The sequence below is a fragment of the Gopherus flavomarginatus genome, chromosome 3, assembly GCF_025201925.1.
Source record: "Gopherus flavomarginatus isolate rGopFla2 chromosome 3, rGopFla2.mat.asm, whole genome shotgun sequence".
Lineage (NCBI taxonomy): Eukaryota > Metazoa > Chordata > Testudines > Testudinidae > Gopherus > Gopherus flavomarginatus.
The window spans coordinates 111,228,115-111,248,555 of record NC_066619.1 but is presented as its reverse complement, the minus strand read 5'-3'; the positions used below and the strand labels follow the sequence as shown (position 1 = coordinate 111,248,555).

At 38.8% G+C, this 20,441-nt stretch overlaps 1 protein-coding gene across 43 annotated transcripts in view; it reads right to left on the bottom strand.

The window, feature by feature from the left end:
- PTPRD (protein tyrosine phosphatase receptor type D) overlaps nt 1-20,441 on the bottom strand; it is a 1,732,597-nt gene that overhangs the window by 993,745 nt on the left and 718,411 nt on the right. For all 43 annotated transcript variants that reach the window (XM_050942985.1, XM_050942995.1, XM_050942996.1 and 40 more), the window contains exon 6: nt 6,517-6,553. The gene's annotated coding sequence lies outside the window, so the exon portion shown is untranslated. The remainder of the gene's footprint in view (nt 1-6,516; nt 6,554-20,441) is intronic.

The following is a 20,441-nucleotide window of genomic DNA, read 5'->3' as shown; positions in this document are numbered from 1 at the left end:
ACAATCCTTTGCACCACAGATCTGGAAAATGATGCAAGAGGAAACGTGCAAGAGATTTTAGAATGATTCAGCATACAGCAACACCACCATCACCACCACCACCACCAGATAAAAAGGTGTGTTTTATACTCTGGTGCTATCCAATTACCAATAGGAAGCCCCCAACTATCTGCAAGAAACCCTTTCCAGGAAGTAGTGGAGCTAATGGGGTGGGGAAGCAATGGTCACACTTTGTGTAAACAGAAGATGGAAGAGCTGAGACCAGGTACTCCTAAATATTCCATAAGACAATCAGTAGAGGAAACAGGAGGAAAGTTTCTCAACAGTAAGTAGCTCCCTTCTTGAAGAATTCAATTAACATGTACCCATATCCCAGTAGAACTCATATGCCATAATGTCTTATTGCTTAAATGATGCTTACCAGATACATAACATTTTTCATCTTCAAAATATGAATTAAATAAGTGATATTCCAATTATTTAATATGTGCATATTACAGATATATATTTTCATTCAATTTTAAGTTATCCCACAAACACTAATGATACAAATTGGACAGCTCCTTTCAGTCTATTATTCCCTTGGCCTCAAATCTTAAAACAAATCATTATAGGCATGGTTAATGCATAACAGTTTGTCAAATTATAAAGATAAGACTATGTAGTTTATATCAAATTTCGTTACTTTTAATATACTGTTTCCCCAGGGTAATATGTTATCACATAACTGCCTTTGTTTCAATAGTGGTGCTCACTAGACCATCCCATAATTTATTTCTTATTTAGTTTACAATGTGCTTCTTTATGCCAATTTTAAATTTGATTTTCTTGAAATTTCTTTGAATGAGCCACAAACCTATCATCTGTGCTGTACTCAAATGAACTAATCTGACATTATCTACCTCCATTTAAGATTTTCATAATTCAATTACATTTGTTCCCTTTGAACATCTTTTTCTTCTTAAACTACATAAAATTAAGGTTCTGAAACCTTTCCTCATTAACCTATTACATAATCTAGAGAATAACCTATTACAGTCATCCCATGTCCCTTTTACACAGCAAACTCAGAGCATTAAAATCATGAAAAAGCACAAGTTATTTGAGCAAGATACACAGTCTCTCCAGTATTAGGGGAAAAATATTTATGTCACTGCACAGTTTAAACACACAATACCGTAGTTGTGGCTAGGCTGAATCCTCTATCTGTCTTGACAGTTTCTCTGGCCTCTTTCCTGCATCACCTAGACTATGGTAACAAAACCTCCTGTGACTTATAGTTCCTAGAGATCAGTTGAATTGTATACTCAGAGAGAACAGTTTCCTGGGAGAGGAACTGGGAATAAAAACCCAGCCATCTATTATAGTATGGAGGGATAGAAGCCCTCCTGTCCCTGGTCCCCTTCTCAACACATCATCAGGGTAATTAGTTTGCCCTAGTAATGAAAAAAGGATGACTAGTTGATGCCAGGGAGGGCAAAGAAACAGTCAAGACCAGTGAGGACAAAAGACTGTTGATTTATGCCCTGAATCAACAGGGTAAATAGATTACTTAGGGTCTGGGAAAGACTAGGAAACTAATTGCTCTGTTGATTCCAAATAGTAAACTTCTGATTCTTGCCAGAGGTGTGTTTTTTTTTTTTAAATATGATTCATTTTCTCATAAGTGCTTTCTCCAAGATGTATTGCATATGTCCATTATACTGTAGGCAAGCGTGCATCCCGTGCGCTGGGTGCGGAGAGTTTTCTCATGAGGCAGCCCTGCCCACCCCCAAGCACCTTGTGCTTCAAAGTGAGGATACACAGGTGAAGCTGCCCTGTCCCTCCTTCACGCCAGAAGCTGATGGTGAACTCTGATGCATCAGGGAAGGATTAGGTAATGGACCCATCCAACATATCTCAAAGAATAATAGTTACAAGAAGGCAAGTAAATATTTTTCCTTCTTTGAGTACTTGCATATATCCATTACTCTGTAGGTGACAAGCTCTTATACCACGTGGTGAGACTTGGAGTCTAATTATGAGGAGGACTGTAGGGCCACTTTCCTTACATTTGCATCTTCCCTTGAGGCAGCAGAGAACACAAGGTCTGATAAGGGTATGAATGGAAGATCCTGTCATCACCCACCAGATGTCCATAACTGGGATGTGTACCACGAGGGCTGCTGAGGCTGAATGTGCTCTGGTTGACCATGCTGTGTTTGTCAGGCTGTGTTACCTCTTTGGCAGCATAACACGGTGTGATGCAGCTGGTGTTGCATTTCTAGAGTCTTGGAGTTGTGATTGGATGACCTCTCATGCACTCTGTGTAAGAAACCGCTGGGAAGAAATTTGAAAGGGCTTTGTCTTATATAGGTAAACAACCAGAGCTCAACAAAAGTTGAGGGAAGGGAGTAGAGTTCATCTTTGTGATTATGCAGCTTTGGGAAGAAAACTGGCAGCTATATAGACTGATTCAGGTGGAAATCAGATACCACTTTTGAGAAAAACTTAGTGAATGGAATGAACTTTGTTCTTGTAGAAAACTTTGTATGGTGGATAAGTGACCAAGGCATTCAGTTCTCTCACTCTCCTAGTGGAGGCAATGGCGATGCAGGAAGCTATATTCACTGACCTGTGTGGGAGCAAGCACAATGGTAAAGACTTGAAAGGAAGATCCCTCAGAGCAGACAACACTAAATTCAGATCCCAAGAAGGAGCTAGGTCCCTGATAAGTAGACAAGGAAGAGAGAAGGGAAGTCCTCTGCACTTATTGTCTTGGCTCATCCACCAGGTTAGAAATGACAACACTCTGTCTGGGATGCATAGCAACTTATCTAAATCTGAGGACAATAGACCAACTTGAGCATGCCTGTAATGCTCTGAGTTTCAGTCTGGTGTGTGTGGCTCACATATGTACATGCAGCCATATGACCTAAGAGTCTGAGGTAATTCCTTACAGTGGTCTTGAGGGATACATAGAGGCTCAGTCAAATCTGAAATTTGGAAAGAGGTCAAAATACTGTGGCAAAGGTCGAATCCAGGACTGCCCCCAATGAATTCTGTTCTTTATATGGTGAATAATTGTTGACTTTTCTTTGTTCAATTTCAGGCCCAGGATGTTGAACAGACACAGTTTGATGGACAGCAGCCTGCTCTTGGGATCTGGAGTGACCATGAACCAATCATCCAGGTAAGGATACAAGTGGATGTCTCTTTTGTGGAGGTAGGATGCCATTACAACCATGCACCTAGTCTGTCATCAGTAAAGACCCTCAGTGCTGAAGGGCAGGATCGTGAATTGGTAATGGTCATCTCCTACAATGAACCTAAGGAATGTCCTGTGGCCAGGGTAGACTGCCACATGGAAATAGGCATTTTGTAAGTCGAGAGCAGCACACCAGGCTCTGAGATGTAGGGAGAGAACGATCTCAAGTCTATACATTTCTGAGAAGTGAGCAGGTACGCCAGATCTCCAGCATGGATGCCAGCCCTAGGTGACCAGAATGCATGGTTGTTTTCCTGCAAGCATAGGTCACAAAGCTAGTCAGCGCCAAGATCTCCATGACAGTGCATGTGACATGCATACCTATAGATGTGGGTCAAGTTCAGAGAAAAACTTCATGCCTGAATTAAGCTTGATTAATTTGACTCTTCTGGTTATTTAATAAGAACTGGGGTTAAGCGAGGTCATACCACACTATGTTTTGTGTAAGGAAGTATTAGAACTTGCCCCACCAGTTTTGGCAGAGTTCCTCAAGGCAGCAGCTAGATCTTTGCACAAACCTATATTCTGATTCAGGCTACATTTATGCTACAAGCCGGGAATGGGATTCCCCTGCTTAGGTACACATACTCGCTCTCATCAAACTGGCATGAGTATAAATAGCAGCGTAGACAGGGTGGCATGGGTAATGGCTTCATGGCTGAGCTGTGTTGAGTATAAACCCATTTGAAGCTGGAGGGTATGTACTCAGCATAGGTTAGCTCTGCCTCCACTGCCACGACCCATGCTACTGCAGCTACATGGCTATCTGTACTTGTGTTTGGTCCACAAGAGCTAGCATGAGTATGTGTACACAAGCAGGGGAATCAGACACCTATCTTGTAATGTAGACATAACCTAAGACTCTTGGACCTTCTTTTCATATTACCCTGTTGCAATTGTGCAGAACTGTGTCAAAAGACTTCCTGACAAGTTTATAACTCTGTTTATCTGGGGATAAATTCATCCCTGATTTAATTCATTTGAAGTCAATAGAGTTACATCAAGGAAGAATTAATCCTTTATCTTTTCATTGTACTTTGAATCACCTAGAAACATGAATGTAAAATGTGTTTAAAGAAAAATAGCTCCAATAATTTTTTATAAACTTATTTAACAAAACATCCTCTACTGCCAGAAGGAACTGTCTGCATTCCTCCTTGACCTCTTGGAACTATGGGTAAGTATTTGTTTCTTATTTTTGTGAAATTGTACTTTTAAATGATTCCATGCTATTTAGTAGTTTGTATATTCATTTTTTCTTATTGACACTACTCATGCCCAAATATTTGGCTCTATTCATATTGGTGAAATAAAATGGATTTGTTAAATAGACATGGAACTTTCATAACCATAAACCTGTTGGAACATTAGAACCTCAAAATGGATCATCATTAGTTTTCCATGCTCCTTCCCTAATAGATAAAGGATTACTAGTGTAAAGAACAATATAAAGCACCAGCTGTCTAGGGGAAGAGAGAACCCAACCACTATGTACAATATTTACATTTAATGAAACAGTGGCCTTATAATAGTATGAAGGCCCTACAAATCATTTCTCTGTACGTTCATTAAGAACTGGCTGTGCATTAAATGTTCTCAGCTGTGTCTGAACCACTTATTAACAGTCCTTAAGAGACATAAAAGAGACTGTTATGCAAAAGTTAATATGCTTAAAATTTGCTACCAACCCAAGACCTGCAAACCCTAATTCCAAAATAATTCTACAAAGCACCGAACTATTACCTTCTAAATCCCAAAAATCTAGCAATTCAAAGAGTAAATCTGAGCACAAACACAAGTACAAACAGTTTATTCAGATTACTATAAAAGAACCAATTAAACAGTTACACTGTACACCTATAAATCACTTTCAGATCAGCAGTAGAGACTTTGTTCAACTATTGTTATGCAATGCAGTAATCTAGAAATAATAGTTTCTACTCCACAGTTGATGGAGAAGGAGAACTTTCATGGACAATAAAGGATGCAGGGTTGTTTGTTTTTATTATATCCATCCATCTTCGCCCACAAAGTAAATTAATATTTTCTTAGATGCCTTGTATGTCTATAGCACAGAAAACTAAATTTCAGTTCAGGTTTTCACAGATAAAGCTTCTGAAACAGAAATATAACTTAGGGCTAAAAGGATGTAGCTCATTACAAAGAAGCGGTAAAATAAAATTTATCACTACGTTTGCTGGGCTGCATTTTAAACTGCTGCCTTCAGAGAAGCAACAGAATCACAAAATAGAACTGACAGGTCTGTTCTCGGGTTTCCACTCTTCAGGGAGTTTTATCTTTTGCCCAGATATGCAGGTTATGACAGCTATTTTGTGTTATACAAATGAGGTTACCTCATGAGTTTGCTCCCAATTGAATGCTAACCACATCATCTTGTTATAAACAAACATTTGACTTTATTATATTTAATACTATGAAACAACCTTAAAACATGAGAGAATATTTTCGCGGTAATGGTAAGCTTTTAACTCTTAACAGCTTTTATTTCACATGCTCTTAAATGATACCAACCTCATGGTAAACATGTATATACTTGGTCCAAATGTGTATAGTATTGTAGTTTTCCCAAGAAATATAGAGTATTACCCAAGACAGGAAAAAAAGCTCAAATTGTAGTCACCGCAAGTTTCCAGTAATTTTTATTTTCATTGTAACAGGTACCTGTCTTGGACTCAGTTCCCTGAAGCTGTGACATTAAACATTTGTTGAGGGAACCCATTTTGATAAAGCTTGACAGGTAATAAAACAAGTTTTACTTTCTATTGCTGGATGCCGCTATTCATTCTCATCAAAGAAGCTTTTCCACAAAGATTTTAATGTATAAAATTGCCATTTATGTCTGCAGGACTTCTGTTAGTTTTATAAACCTTCTGAATCATTTTTATCTAATCCATTCTGAAATCCACATTGGCTCTAATATTTGATGACTATATTAATATTAGTCCCATAATGGAATGTGGCCAGGTTACATGAATGTAGCCTCAAAGGAGTAAAAGCTTCACTACAAAATATATTCTTCTTCAAACCACTCCAGAGAGAAAAATGAACCATTTTATTGCCAGTTTAAACAGTGAGGCAACAGACCTGTATACCAACAATCTGCCAAAAAGACCAGGTGAATTTAACAATAAATTGAGCACCGACTTGTTCCTTCTCATTCTCTGAGTACAGCAGCCCCATCCTGGAATGTGATTTCTTACATTAATATACAAGTTGAAGCTTAAGAAATAACAAAAATCACTTCTTACCCTGAGCTTGCAGGTTCTGAATTCTCCACCCTGAGACCTGGGAAAATACAAGAAAGAAAATCACTCTATCAGCACTGACAATAATTGGTGAGACATTAGAAATATTGTAAACCAGGTAAATGATGGGTCAATGCGATGGGTAATTAATACATGCATACTCTGTGGAAAAATCAATTGACTTAAATCCTTGACTAGCATACTTTGAATGGAACATTATTTATCAGAAAAGAAGTTCAATAAAACCTTTAAAATTTAAGTGTAATCATTCTTTTTTCAATGTTCTGAGGCAAATTCAATTTCAAACTTCCCTACAATTGAGTTTATGCATTTTCACAGTGAACACTGAACTCCCAGGGTAGCTAAGCAGAAAAGAGTTCAAGTTATATATTGCTGTAGTTCAAACAATATTCTTGGCTAGGTTTATCTAGAAACCAATGGCTTTTTTTGCAGGGGGTAAGCAAATTAATTACTTCTCTGTGAGGTATAAAAAACAGGCAACACCAGTTCAGGCCACGCTCCAAGGCTTTGGTTTGAAGGCTAGAGAAAATTGAGCTAATTATAGATGATACACCATTTGTGGTTGGAGGGAATCAGAATGCCCTGCAACTGCTGACAAAGGAGCAGTAGGGGTAGAAGCACGAGATAAATGACTGGAGGTGGATGTTTGTAAACGTGGAGGGACTCAAATAAAATGTTTTCTATAAAGACCAGGAAGAGAAATCAGTTTAGTGTATAAATCGCTTTCTTGAACAAATAAAATTGATTCACAAATGAATTAACATTTATTTAATTGAACTGGATGCATTTCTCTAGAAATGCTAACATTCGTTAAAGTTATCAGTAGTATAACAATGGTTATCCCATTACTAAGGCTTGAAGTTACCCATTAGTTTAATAAGGGCAATCAAAGAGTGATTTGTCTGCAATAAAATGAGTTTCCACCTTTTTGTCTCCCAACATTTTTTTTCCACTATAACATTAATGAAGATTAATTCTTCGGATTTATAATCTGGTAGAGAAATACTAGAAAAGGCACAAAATCTAAACATCCTATTATATATTAGTATTTACATTTCAGATTAAGAACACAAAAGGGAGCTGAACATGCTATAAACCAAAAAACACTATTCAAGCATATCGCCATATACCAATACTAAATTTACTTTAGCATCGTATTAATTTTACGTAATAACAGGTATAAAAGAAAGATGAAAATGCTGGCCCTGATTCAGCAAAGTACTTAAACATATGCATAACTTCAAACACGTGAAGAGTTCCCTTGTTGTTCTTTAAGTACCTTGCTGAATTGAAGCCTTAATATTGAATTATTATACACCTCTACCCTGATATAATGCTGTCCTCAGGAGCCAAAAAATCTTACCATGTTATAGGTGAAACCGTGTTATATCAAACTTGCTTTGATCCACCAGAGCGCGCAGCCCACCGCCTCGCTCCGGAATGCTGCTTTACGTTATATCCAAATTCGTGTTATATTGGGTTGCTTTATGATGGGGTAGAGATGCATATCAATAAATTCCCTGTGTGTATATGCAAACACACACAGATACTTTTGAAGTGCCACTTGTAATTCTGCAGTTAATATTGTGGTCTACATTTATAGGCAGGGTGGTAGCACTGCCCACTGATAAAGTTGCCTGATAGTTCCCATTAAAAAGACCCTGTTTATCTACCTTTGCCAAACAGTAATCATTTAGGCTGAAATGTTCCATGTCAGAGGTCGGCCACAAGCTGATTTGGGGGAGAGGAGGAGGACGGGAATTTCAGCCAAAACAGTTTCAACCATTTCTGAAAACAATGTTCAGGGGAAATAAATTGTTTCAATCATGTTTTAAAAAAATGGTTACCTTTTCTTGAAAAAAACAGTAGTGCCCCATGATTTAGAGTAGGGACTTGAAAATGGGTGGCCTTTAAGTCAGCAGTGTAGCTTTTGCCACCCTTGAGAAAATCTGTTCAAATCTGGCCAATTTATAAGCCTTGGAAAATTGTAGTTCATATATGCTCAATAGCGACATGCTGTAGTTTTGCAGCTAAATTCCCTAAAGATTTCACTTGCAATGAGCATGTTCTAGTCAAGACTGAACAGGGATTTCCCTACAGCTGCAGCTCTGGACCTGCATACAGGCACCAAAAGTGAAAACAGGGAGCCTAGGTCTTCTGATTTCTCAGTGTTCCTATTACTGAAGCTTTGGCCACAGGAGGTTGCTGCCTGATTCAAGTGCAACTGGGACAAAAGACAGACCTGAGAGGAGTTTGTGGGAGTAGATAAGCACAAGCAGCCTGTAGGATAAGGGAAGGTGACTGGAACCAGATGCTGGTAGGGGCAGAAGAGGGAAACTGTGACTGGGAGTTGGGGTGAAGGAAGACTGGGACGAGCTGGGCATGGAGACTGGAACTATGGCCCAGGGAGCGAAACAAGTGGCAGGAGAAAGACAGATTGGATGAGGAGCCTGATGGAAGATGGACAGGGAGTAGAAGCCTGCAACTGAATAGGTGAGAAGAACGAGGCTGGAATGATGACCTGTGGGGAAAAGGGGAAGAAAAAGAGGATTGGGACAGGTTGAAGAGTAAAGGACACAAGGGTTCAAGATTGGGGGTATGACCCAGGGACCTCTTGGTGCCTAAGGATTACAGTGATCCTTTGCCTCTGGCCTCTACATACTAGTTTTCCAAAAAGCATAAGGTCTCTGCTGACAGCCTGTGTCATACTGGTCCTCACAACTATTGTGGAATGTAAGTACAGAAAATATGTAAAAAGTAGTTAAGAAATATGTAAGTTTTATATAATATATATATAAAGGACTTGCAACTGGTCACCAAAAGGTGAGAAACCAGTTTCCTTCAGGCAAGGGATGTTTATCTGTCTGTCTACATGTAAACTAAGTATTGTAAGGTCCACAATAGATGCCCATTTACAGTCTAAACTAAATGCAAATGAAGGGATTGTGAAATCTTCCAGAAGGGGAATTTTACAGAAAGAAATAAACCAACAGGAGGGGATCCTGTTTACAAGTGAAGACAATGGATTTTTGGACTTTAACTGTACATACAGAGCTACACTCTACACCCTTTACTGAGGGAGAAAGCAGAGAGCAAGATTTTTCATGAAAAAGGGATCACAGCCTACCTGGCTGAAAAACACTCGTGAGCAATACTAGGTTCTAGAATGCATTGTATATGTAACCCGTAGGTACCAATATTTTCATCTATTTGCTATTACTTGAATCTCCATTCTTTGTTAAATAAACATTTTAAAAAAAAAAACTATACACACCTCTAAGCGCCGTGTGTCGAATGTAGTGGTGATCCTGAAGTGAAAATGGTAAGGTGGTGTATACTATTCCCTTGAGAGTATCAGATCTGGGAATTCTGTGAGTGTCTAGTGGAACAAGGGCTGGACACTCACACTAAGGGCAAGTGGCAACAAGATGCCTCATAACCTTGTGTACCCACAAAAAGCAGAGGGGGAAGAGGCAGAAGGGTCTGTTCCACTACAGCATACTTCCCACCCGAGTCTAGATTGGAACCAATGAATCCAGAATCTCACTATTCCTCTGCTGTTAGAACATATCCGTGAAACCCACTGGCAAACTAACTCTCTTATTCCCTTCTCAGTGCTGGTCCACACAGAGGATGGTAACCTATCACTGATATCAAGAACTCCATTAGCTCAAGCAGTAGAGCTCTGTGCAGTGGATTGAAAGGTTCCAATCCTGCTGAGGAATGATGTAGGTATCAATACTATGCATATAATAGAACTGGTTTTTGTTTTCAGTTTCTTTTTTTTAAATACCTAGGAAGTTACACACACAGAATCTATGTTAAAAGACCATTAAGGTTTCAAAGATAGAAAATGCCATAAATAAGGTTGCCTGTGCAACCTTAATTGAGCTCCCTTCTGCCTATGCATTATGATAGCCATTAATTACATAGATTCATACTATTTTTTCCACAGGACCCCTGCCTAATTCAGTGCACAGGATGGACCTGCTCTGGAGGTGAATCAGAGATATATAGTCAAGGACATTTGTCTGTCAGATCAGGGTGGGATTTAGGAGCAGGCAACCCAGGTGAGCACCTAGGGTGCCAGACTCAGGGGGATTTTTTTTGTTCTTTTGTTTTGTTAGTGACAGAATGTTTGAAGTAAAATGTTTTGGGTACTCCATACATGGATTCATTTTTCACAAACCTCCAAAAATATTCTGGGCCTTTGTAGAATCTTGTGTAACCTTCCAGACCTTCTGAGAACTACATTTCCCTCAAATCTCCTAGAATGTTTTCAGCCGTTCCTTCTCGGGTGTATAAGGGGCGGGATGTTGCCAATCAGTCAGTGAGATACAAGAACTATGTGAAGTGAGAGCCTAGCTGCGATATTGTGAACCTTGTTTTATTGTGTAATTGTGAAAGCGCACTTGTGTTTTCAGACTGGAAGAATGTAAGTAGTGACTAATAAAGGACATATTTAATGAGATACCAGAGATATGCAAGAATATAAACTAAGGGGGAAGGGGAACCGAAGATGTTCTTCACCTGGGGTGCCATTTGATCTAGGGCCAGCCCTATGTAGGGTTCCTGATTCATTGGTGGATAAAATAGTATGTGATCATGTTAAAGAGTATCATAATGCATTGGCACAGGGGGGATGAATTAAGGCTACAAAGGCAACCATACATCTGGCATTTCCTAATTTTTGAGTGCTTGATTTTGCACCTTAACATTCCTTATTGTATTTTTGAGTGTGCATGTATGTATGTAATCAATCAAGTTTGCTGTGGCTAAGGTTGCCAAGTAGTTTTCATTTTAAATTCCTGTTGTCAAAACATATTCATGTTTGGGCTGATTCTCCATGCTGGTCCCTTCATGAAAATGGTGGGGGGGAACGGGGGCGTAGAAAGAAGAGAAGGGGGTGTTGAAGTTTTTGGTTTTTTTATAGGGAGAGGTGAACAAGTTAGAACAAAGTCCCTTTCTGTTGTTGACATCTTATGAAAGGATTAAAACCACCACATTTCCTCCATCTTTAAAAACAATCTAATCCACATCAAGAAAATATCATCACCAGATTATTAGTATAGAGAACTGAAATACTACTGAAATGCAAGAGACACTCACGTAATGTAAAAATAGCATTTCTTTATCCCAGTTGAGGATCTTTCCTGAAAAATTCACTCTTGGTGCCCAACCTTACCAACAGTACCACACACAGTGCTTACTAATATAAGTAGTTCCTTGAGCAGCACATACCATGTGGACAAGTCCCTAGCAAAGTGTAACTGGAACCAAGATAACTAAAACCAGTTCTAATTCTCATCTTTAGCTATTTCAGTGTAAATCTGGGGGGGGTATTAATTTATATCAAATATTTGGAAATTAAGTCAATAATAAATCAATTTATGTTACATTCACTTCTGAAATAAGAGCGTCTCCATCCAGACTTGCAATAAATAACTAAAGATGTGAATTACAGCAGATTTTATTTTCATTTCAGCCACCTTATAGACAAGCCCTAAGTTTGAATGAAACTCATTCAAAATTAATGAAATTGTAGGACTAAGGAAGTGCAATAGAAAATTCTGCAAAGTTCTTAGCTGTACGCCTAAACATGGATGTAGTGAGTGTGCAGGCAGATAACTGTACAGTTGTTAGCTAACAGAAGCTTACAAGCTCAACTACTGAAACAGGAGTACAGCGTCAACATGAAGGGTTCAATAGCTAAGAGTAACTAGTGGTGGTGTGCATTTGTGGTGTTTTCTATTTGTTTTCATGGTGAAATTTCAAGTATTGTTTATATTAATGACACCATAAAAATATAGCTTTGTGGACAAGTTAAAGGTAAACATGTGACATGCTTTACTGTTGGTGACATAATAATGGACTAGATGAACCTCTGGTCTATTCTGGATCTGCAATTTCTATGGTCATATATTTTGTCTCTACCTTGTCCCAGTCCTTTTCAACTTTAAGTTCAACAAATGCTTAAAGATATATTCTAGGTATTTTTTTAAGCCATAGTTTTACAGCATAAACAGAGTAAAATCACAGATTGTAACTACAATGCCAAATGACAGCCGTGCAAATTGTTTCACACAGAGCAGATCATATCATGTGAATGTTTATCTTTTCATCAAAATTCTGATTTTTGATAATTTTTTTTTGTATTTCAGCCCATGGCAAGAAAAATAAACTGGTTTCACAATATTTAATTTTACCGGGAGGATATGACATCCTTTTATGCAGCAAAATGTATGCAAGTTACTCTAAATTACCTTTCATGTGGCTGCTTTTAAAAAGGCAATAAGTACATACATGTGTTTGTACAAACACTGCAGGATGCCTTCAAAACATCATTGGTGACCTTTGATTTGTGGCCCTGTTCAACTCTTCCAGTCAGACACTTCAAGTGAATTCCCTTTGATCAAGAAGGGATCTATCTGGTTCTGTCTGGCTGATTTCTAGGGTGACCAGATAGCAAGTATGAAAAATCAGGATGGGGGAGGGGAGTAATAGCAACCTATATAAGAAAAAGGCCCAGATACCAGGACTGTCCCTATAAAATCAAGACATCTGGTCACCCTACTCATTTCCAGCCAGAGAAGAACTTAACAGCAAAGTGTTGACTTGGTCACTTTTAACATTCTGGTTAGACAAAGGGGAAAAAAATCTCAAAAACACAATTTAGGATATCTAGGCTACCCTCTCAATATACAGAATAAAACATGCTGTGTTGCTGAAGAACACAACTGTCATATAAATGCAATAAGGCTTGAAGGGTCAGAGTCTGTTCCTGAGAGGAAGGAAGCATAGCATACCTAAATTAGGAACTCCAGGTACCAAAGAAACAGAATGACTCCTTTCTTCAAAGAACTGCAGTTGTGAATCAGAAGGGATATGCTAGGTCCCATCAGACAGCCATATTATCATTATCTAACTGATATAGTGGAAGCCATTTTCAAATTTATCAAGCTTGGCAAGTCCAGATCTATTTTATGTTCTTTCAGAGAGAGAGAAAGAGAGAGAGAGAGAGAGAGAGAGTGAGTGTGTGTGTGTGTGTGTGTAAACCTCATGTAATAGATTGACAGCTCTGAAGTTTGAAATCCATTGTTTATCTACAGACAAGAGCAACAAGGGCAGCAGGTTTACAAGCTTCTCCTTTTGGTTTTACCAATGTCTCTCTTGACGTTGAGAGATCAGTTACAAGGAAAGGGTAACTCGATTTCCGTTAAAGATGAGATCAAACCAAACCCCCAGCTTCAACCATGTCACACTTTGAGGAAGTTCAAATCTCTTTTCCACCTTAATAGCTTGATCCCAACTTTAACTTCTGTATCTGTTCAGTCCTCATCTTCTCTTCTTGACCTACAAGATGAGAGCGAAAATAGTGCTACCTGCTAGACACCTGTGTACTACGAAATGGGCTGAGACCATTAATTCCACAATATTGTGATCAGATGAACCATAGTCATTCGTGTATTGGATAGGATTTGACTTAGATATGAAAGGCTATGTATCTAATTACCACCTTCATCCACTATAGTTTCCCTCTGCTGCCTTTATAAAATAAGATGTGCTTATCTTACACAGATGTTAGACCAGGAGTCTGGGTGTTAAGTGACCTCAGTTTTTATTCCTAGGTCTGCAACTCAACTATTATTGCTCTAGAAAAGCCACTAACTCTTTCAATCCTCTCAATTTCCTGTTCTGTAAAATGGGGTTCATAATTCTTATCTACATAGTAGGCACACAGAGAGATTCCATTAATGTTTCTAATGTGCTTTGTGAGCCTGAGAAAAAAGGAGCTATTGAAGAACCAAGAGTAATTATTTATACATATAGAAAAATAAAATATCTATACAATTGTACATTATATTGTCTTGGAGGAAATACGATTCCTGTTCTCTCAAGAGCATGATTAATTTACCTGCAAGTCATCTTTTTACATTTAAGCAAAAAATGATTTATTTTCCAAGTTTGCCAACTCACGCAGGTCAGGACACTATTCAGTAACAATTACATTTTTGGCCAATTCTCATTTTTGTAGTACAATTCCTCAGGCAATTGTCATTGGTTTTAGGATTTTTTCATGCACTTCATTAAGATCCCTATAGACTCCAAACATTAGAATTTTAGAAAACAAGCAGGAGACTGTTATCCTTTGATAATGTTCTATTCTATTGCCATTATCTCATAATTAAAAGTCAGTGACAAAATGATTGTTAACTAATCAGATTATTGTATTTTCAAACTCATTTTAACATAGACTTTAATGAGGGGACCTTATGAGCTAAAAGGCAATTACATTTCTTGTGTCATGAATGAAATTCAGACACTCCAACTGTATCACTCTTGTCACTTATTTGTTCAAGAAAAGGCAGAGAATACAATTATTAGTTTTCAATATCTTTGTTGCACATAGATTTTAAAATTTCAGTAAGGAATTGGCAAAGGAAACAGACCCTATTTGATAAAGTAATTATCAGAAACCTATTTCTCCCAGATAATATTCACTACCAGTTTAAGATCAGTTTAGACTGAATGTACCCTATGAGACAAAGTTCCTCCTCTACCTTGGTGGGTCCTGCGCTTATTGGCAGATTTGCTCACCTCAGTGACCTTCCCCACAGTCTGGGTCAACTTCTCCTGTATCTGATCAGGAGTTGGGAGGTTTGAGGGGAACCCGGGCCCACCCTCTGCTCCGGGTTCCAGCCCAGGGCCCTGTGGATTGCAGCTGTCTATAGTGCCTCTTGTAACAGCTGCATGACAGCTACAGCTCCTTGGGCTACTTCCCCGTGGCCTCCTCCAAACACCTTCTTTATCCTCACCACAGGACTTTCCTCCTGGTGTCTGATAATGCTTGTACTCTTTAGTCCTCCAGCAACACACCCTCTCACTCTCAGCTCCAGGTCCTCACATGCACCTCCTCTCTTCTGGCTCCTCCTCGCCTGACTGGAGTGAGCTCCTTTCTAAACCCAGGTGCCCTGATTAGCCTGCCTTGATTGGCTGCAGGTGTTCTAATCAGCCTGTCTGCCTTAATTGGTTCTAGCAGTTTCCTGATTACTCTAGTGCAGCCCCTGTTCTGGTCACTCAGGGAACAAAAAACTACTCATCCAGTGACCAGTATATTTGCCCTCTACCAGACTCCTGTACCCCACTGGCCTGGGTCTGTCACACCTAATAATTCTCTTCTTTCCTTTTGTTGCAAAGGAGATAATGATCAGGAATGAGTAGAGGTTCACATTCTCACTAACACATGAAATGCAATTCCTTGAAAAAAATAGTTCACCACTTCTGATACACTATTCCTCTTGCCATTTTAAAGATGTGAATCAAGTATAGCATTATATTGAGCCTGTTCAAAATATTAGCTCTCTGAAAATAATCAGCTGCTGAATACTCTGGAATATCTATGTCAAAATAAGGTCACAGTTCAGAAAAAGAATTCTAAGAGTACTTCAGGCAATCTGTGATTAAATTTAGATTTAGGCATTCACTCAGGTAATGCAGCCATTTTTCATTCTTTTTGGAAGTACCTAGGAGTATATTGTAGCTCTCAGAGAAGAGAGCAAACAAAAAACAACCAGGATAGTTGTCAGATTTCAAGATTCTTTCAATTTTTATAGATACGCTCATGGTACGGGTTACTACCTCAGAACTCAAGATTCTGTTCCTGGCTCTGACACAAACTTACTATATTATAATTCACAGGCCATTTACAATCATTTACTTTCCTGTATCTCCACCTCCCCATCCCAGTCTAGCAAATGGAATCACAAACAGCCTTGGCCAAAGGAGTATTTTGAAAAGGAATGCAGATAGTGAAATTTCCCTTCACTCTTGAAAAATAATCCCTGCACTGGTAAGCGGTATACAAACAAAATATTCCCCATTGCCAGGTATTTTGTATCCACTGGTTTCCTGCCTAATCATTTCTAGTTTTCACATGGCAATTTGTGAAATATTTTCTATTCCTTGGAAAACTGCCCCTCCTATAAGCCAGTGCAATATTTTGTGATGTCATGTGATTTTGCTGGTGAGACAGATGGAGACACAGAAATACTACATACATATCAAAAATGTCAGGAGGACACATTTAAGTCAATTTCAATAACTTCTTAATCAATTCTGCTGAGAGCACATTCCAGCTATCAATGCTACTGAACCCTAAACATTTGAAAGTATTAATGTTAAAAGAAGGCTGCAAAACAGCCCAAATATGGAGATGCTATCCCTTCTCCACAATATACCTCACAGACTTTCTGCCTTGAGTAATCCATGCTCTCACACAGTGTATAGTTCTTTCTCACAAATGACTGGACCACGGAGATTTGAGTCTGTTATAATCTTTGAGCTAACGAACTTGGGGCTTCTAGTTGAAGCAGTAGAACCAGCAGTCCCAGGTTCAGCACCTATTTCTAATTAGCACTTCTGAGGTACCATTGGAACTGTTTCTACAGCTCCCCAAGGCATAGATCTCTGCCAGTTAACATAAAGGAAGCTGCCAGCTGTAGCAGGACAAGAAGTTGTAATCAGGCAATAGAATGCAACATGCTCACACATGCACATATAGATTCAGAGCCCACTGAGATCGACAGGAGTTGTTCCACTGACATCCTTGGACTTTAAATCAGGCCCATAGTGCCTGCTTCCTCTCCCACTGAAGTCAATAGAGAAGGGAAAAAAATATCAATAGGACAGAATTAGACCCAATTTTTTTCTTCAAATATAGCTGGTGCAATAATTTTACTACATGGAAGTGGTAACAAGCCTTTCTGGAGACTAAATGAGAAAATCAGTTTAGACAAAAATCAGATTGGTCAAATTCTTTAATTGATTTATAATTTTAAAACAGTGTGAATTTTCCTCAAACTGTGCACTACAGATTAACCTTTATGTTCAGAGTAAATTGGTAATTTTCAAGCCAACACAATTTTTCAAATCTAAGTGGCACGGGGGTCTCACAACCTAGTTACGGACAGGCTACCTCTTCTCTGTGGTACATACATGCACAGACACTTACAGCTTGTCTACTCAGAATCTCATTGGTTTAATCAAAGACTTGAATTGTAGTTTAAAAGAAAGAGTGATGTTTTGGCTTAATTTAAACCTGTCTGACATCTGCTAAACCAAAATAAACCACTCAAACTGATATAGATGTATAGATTGATTCCAAATAGGATCATCATCATCTAGTCTGACTTCCTGTATAACACAGGTAGAACTTCCTCAAAACAATATCTAGAGCATTTCAGACAAACATCCTATATTGATCTAAAATTTGCCAGTGATGGAGAATCCACTTCGACACTTGGTAAATTGTTCCAGTGGTTAATTATTCTCACAGTTAAATATGTTCTGCCTTATTTTCAGTCTGAAAATGTCTAGCATCAACTTCCAGCCTGTGGATCATGTTATACCTTTCTCTGCTAGATTGAAGAGCCCATTATTAAGTATCTGTCCCCATGTAGATACGTATAGACTGTAATCAAATCACCCCTTAACTTTCTCTTTGTTAAGCTAAATAGATTGAGCTTCTTGAGTCTATCACTCTCTAAGGCATGTTTTCTAATCCTTTAACCATACTCAAGGCTCCTCTCTGAACACTCTCCAATTTATCAACATCCTTCTTGAATTGTGGGCACCAGAACTGGAAACCCTATTCAAGCTGTGGTCAACCATTGCCCCATACAGAGGTAATATAATCTGTCTACTCTCAAAATTCCCGTTTATGCATCTCAGGATCGTATTAGTTCTTTTGGCCACAGTTGTCACACTGTGAGCTTATGTTCAGCTGGTTAGCTACCATGACCCCATGTTTTTTTCCCACAATTGCTGCTTCCCAGGATAGAGTCCCCCTTCTACATTCTTTCTTCCTGGATGAATATACTGACATTTAGCTGTATTAAAATGTATATTGTTTGCTTGTGCCCTGTGTCCAGACAAGGGGTTGCAGCACTTTAACTAAACCCATGCGAGTTTGCACAGACTTACTTTGTGTCCTTTCTAGCTCTGTAGTATGTGCTCTCAAAGCCCACCAGAGAAAGGCCCTACCTCTCACAGTGTTTATGAGCTCTGCAGGAAAAGCACTTACCACAGGACCCTGAAGACATACAAATGTAATTCAAATTGGAGTGACTGACTAGTAAGTGGCCTTCTTGTGCAACTTAAAATCATTACAGTTCGAAGAACCACACCTAAATTCTGAAGAATTCATTAACACAAGTTACACAATTGAATGCCTTTTTGTTGTTGTTTTGGGTTTTGTTTTTTTTAGGGGGGGCAACATGGAGAGGGAGAGAGAAGCAGCAGCAGCAGAAAGCGCAGGATAAAACATTGTAAGACACACAATCATTCCCAGACTGAAGTTAACAATGCATTCCAATCCAGCAACCAGCATGTGAATAGTGGAGATGAAGACAGTGAAGTAACTTGTCCTGCTGTACTCAGAACAAGATGGAGATACTTTGCTGGATCAGGAAGTTTAAGAAAGTGGTGATGTCCAGTTCCAAATTTCCTACCTTGAATTAACTGTGTTTTGTTTTTAACCAGGATTAAACCTAGTTAACTTGAACTAAACTCATGACTGATAACAGCTACATCCCATTTAGCCGGCTGAAGAAATAATTGGTTTCAGGTAAGGGGCCTGTGATCTCCTTCAAACTTTTTTCCACTCAGCTGCAGAAGCAAAGTTCTCCCAAGACAAGTAACTGGTCTTTTATTGGACCAACTTGGTGAATTCCCAAATCAGATCTCCTTTCAAACTAACTGCTTGAATTAAGTGCTGCTCTAATGTCCAGATTTTCATAAAGTTCTGTGTGAAGAAATGTGAATGCTTTATCAGTCCTAAAGAATTTTCATTTGATTCACACGAGCATTAAGTCGCTAAGAAATGCATATATGGTTTTGACAGTTTATCCTATGTGCTATCCATGGTAACTAAACTAAATGTCGTCTAAAAATAACTACCTGTCTTGGAATAGGCCTTAAAAGTTTACTATCTTATATAGACAAATCTGAACAGCCTAGAAAAGTTAGTGGTTGCAAGGAGCTGTTATGTATACCACTGTTAGCAAGCTCTTTCGCAGCAGGCTGTCTGCAGCTGAGCCCACGGCTTTATAGCAGAGCTATGTGATTTCTGGTCAAAAGAAGGGGCAGCATTGTCCAATGAACTGAGCACAAGACTCCTAAGCTCTCCAGTTCCAGTTCCAGTTCCAAGTACTTGAATCCTGGATTTTTCCTGTGGCCAGTCAAGCCACTCAACAGATTTCTGCTATAATCAAATCAAGTTTGTAAAGTGGAGACAGTAGCAGCTACTTTACTTGGGGGTTACGATGATTATGTAGCTGATGTTTGCTAAGCAGTACATATGTGAAGGAAAAAACAAAAAAAATAAATACAAAAAAGGGCTCACAACCTTCCAAATACTGGAGAATCTAGTAATCCTGGGATCCAAAATTTACTATAATTGTCCCTTGCAAAGTTGAGCGTTCTTGGTAATTATGAACAGATCTCAGCACAAGCTGCTGGACTTCACGTTAACTGGATGCTTTGGAATATTGTATGTTGACATTTACGTTGTGTCTCTGCTACAGAGTTATCGTATTCAGATGAATGGAGCAGTCCACATTTTAAGTGGTCCAAAACAATAGTTATTAGAAGACTTACAGTATCGTTTTCTGCTTAAAGGGTTTCATTTTTACATATTTAAGTTTTTTCCCCAAAAACAGAATTAAAACTCAAATAAAATGAGAACTGTGATATGCCTAACCAAGCATGCTGTAAGGTGTTGGGAAGACCACCAGAAGGGTGAAGATCTGAGTCAGATGATGTTCTGACACCATCTCGGGCAGGAACTTGATGCGGAGATGCAAAACGATTTTGATGGTGAAGGCTATGTTGAAGAATCAAAATTATCC